We start from the raw sequence: 2,470 nt of genomic DNA, 5'->3' as shown, positions 1-2,470 counted from the left end.
GTCAGCTGTTGAACTGTGGGCTAGCAGCTTAGCTCACAACCTATTATGTCACAAGGCTTCTTTCCAGTCCTCACGAGGCTCGTGGTTACAGCCCCTGCTGAAGAAAGCAGTGTGGAGGTTGGGAGAAGCCCCTCGCCTTCCTGCTTCTCCTGCAGCCCATCAAGGAGAGACTCAGGGTGGCTGGTGGGCATCCCTGTGTGGAATCTCCAGGTCCAACTTGACCCCATCAGCAAAGGAAGGCCTTGGAAGCTTTACTCCCTACAGGTCATTATGGTCCTCTCCACCCTGAAAGGGCAGGTCTTCCTCAGTCATGTTTGAGTTCATTCCTATCTGAAGGGTTCATCTTCTGGCACCATCTCTGGCAAGGCTCTTCTGCTATTCATGCGGTTTTCAGTGCTTGGCAAGGTTCTTCTGTGATCCATAAAGTTTTCAGTGCCCAATCATTCAGAATTGAGCAGCCTATGCCTTCTTCTTTGTTGGTTTTTAGTCTGGAAGCCCTGTTGAAAGAAACCTGCTTACCTTGGGTGATTCTCCCAGTGGTGTGGCTTCTAGTATCACAGCAGTACTGAAGCCACTGCAGTACACCAAACAAGGGACTACCACATGGTTCTGAAATCAAGAGAGGGTGTGCCAGCATTCTCGCCTATCACCAGAGCACCATACTGTACATGGAGTGCATAGGGTCAGTTACGCACAGGGTTGCTATGGGTCAGAACCAACTGGATGGCACCTAACAATAACAACAATATGTGAAAAGCTGGACTACGTGAAGAAGAACCGGGCATCAGGATATGCAGATGACCGGGGCTGTGCCGATGACACATTGCTTGCTGAAAGTGAGGCAGACTTGTAACACTTGTTGATGAAGATCAAGGATCACAGACTTCACTATGGAATGCAACTCAATATAAAACATGCAAACAAAAATTCTCATCACTGGTCCCATAGGTAACATCTTGATAAGCAAAGACCAGATTGATGTGATCAAATATTTCATTTTGCTTGGATCCACAGTAAATGCTCATGGAAGCAGCAGTCAAGAGGTCAAGCAACGCATTGCATCGACTTAATGTGTTACACAAGGCCTCTTTAAAGTGCTGAAGAATGAAGATGTTGCTCTGAATACTAAGGAGCACCTGACCCAAGCCACATCATTTTCAATTGTTCCATATGGATGTAGAAGTTGGATACTGAATATGGAAGACCGAAGAAGAATCGCTGTGTTTGGCTGGTTATGATGCTGGAGAAGAATAAGGAAAAACCTCCCAAAAGAAGAACACCACACCCCTAAACACACACCCCTGCAAAAAAAAAAAAAAAAAAAAATCCCCAACCCAACAACAAACACATCAGTCATGGAAAAAGTACAACCAGAATGCTCCTTAGAACTGAGAGGGTCAGACTTAGTCTCATATATGTTGGACATGTTATCAGGAAGACCAGTCTTCAGAAAAAGATATCATTCTTGGTGAACCGAAAGGGCATCAAAAAGAGGTAGATCCTTGACAAGACAGGTTGATACAGTGGCAGCAACAGTGGGCTTACATTTAAACACAATTGTGAGGATGGGGCTGGATGGGGCAGAGTTTCGTTCTGTTGTACAGAGGAGGGTTGAGTTAGAACTGACTGCACAGTAACACATACACTACGGTTATCCTTACAGTGTGAGGCTTGCAGTAACAGAGGGAAATATCTACGTGACAAGTCTTAAGATTAAAAAGTAAAACTAAAAAGTCAGACTGAGACCAGAACAACAGTGGGTGGCACCTGGAAAGAGAGGTTCCCCGACAATAGATGCCTAGCGTGACACTGGGGTCTGGAGACTGAGCCTCCAGGTTTGAGAGCTATGGTGGCCATGAGAGAAAGCCCAGGATTGAATGCGTAAAGACCATAGCCTACCAGCAAACTCTTAAATAAAAAACATTAGCAGGGGGTTATTTGTGGGAAAAGCCGTGCATCATGGCGAGTTTGATTTACCCTGGGGAGCTTGGGAGTTTAATGTTAGAAAAGATGAATAAATGTTAATAACGAAGGGGAAAGTCTACCAATTCAATTAAAAATGCACACCTTACAGAGGCACCCTGTATTCTATCAAGTGCTATTTGATAATAGGCACAATCTGTTCCTTTATACCTTTGATGGCGAAGGTGGCACAGGTCCGGACAGCTTGTGGTTCTGTTGTGAGGTCACCTGGACTGCAGTCAACTCCTCCTCAGCGAAGAGCGACACCCTTGATTCCAAAACAGCAGCTGCGGGGGTACACGGTAGGAAAATGCATGTGTGGTTTGGGGACATGGAAGATTTTTTTTTTTTTGATTAAAAAATAATTTTATTAGGGGCTCATACAACTCTTATCACAATCCATACCTACATCCATTGTGTAAAGTACATTTGTACATTCATTGCCCTCATCATTCTCAAAACATTTGCTCTCCACTTAAGCCCCTGGCATCAGGTCCTCATTTTTCCC

This window comes from Echinops telfairi, unplaced genomic scaffold (assembly GCF_000313985.2).
Source record: "Echinops telfairi isolate 266 unplaced genomic scaffold, ASM31398v2 ScPeMD7_23;HRSCAF=83, whole genome shotgun sequence".
Lineage (NCBI taxonomy): Eukaryota > Metazoa > Chordata > Mammalia > Afrosoricida > Tenrecidae > Echinops > Echinops telfairi.
The sequence above is the reverse complement of the archived record's forward strand: the minus strand, read 5'-3'. Positions refer to the sequence as shown.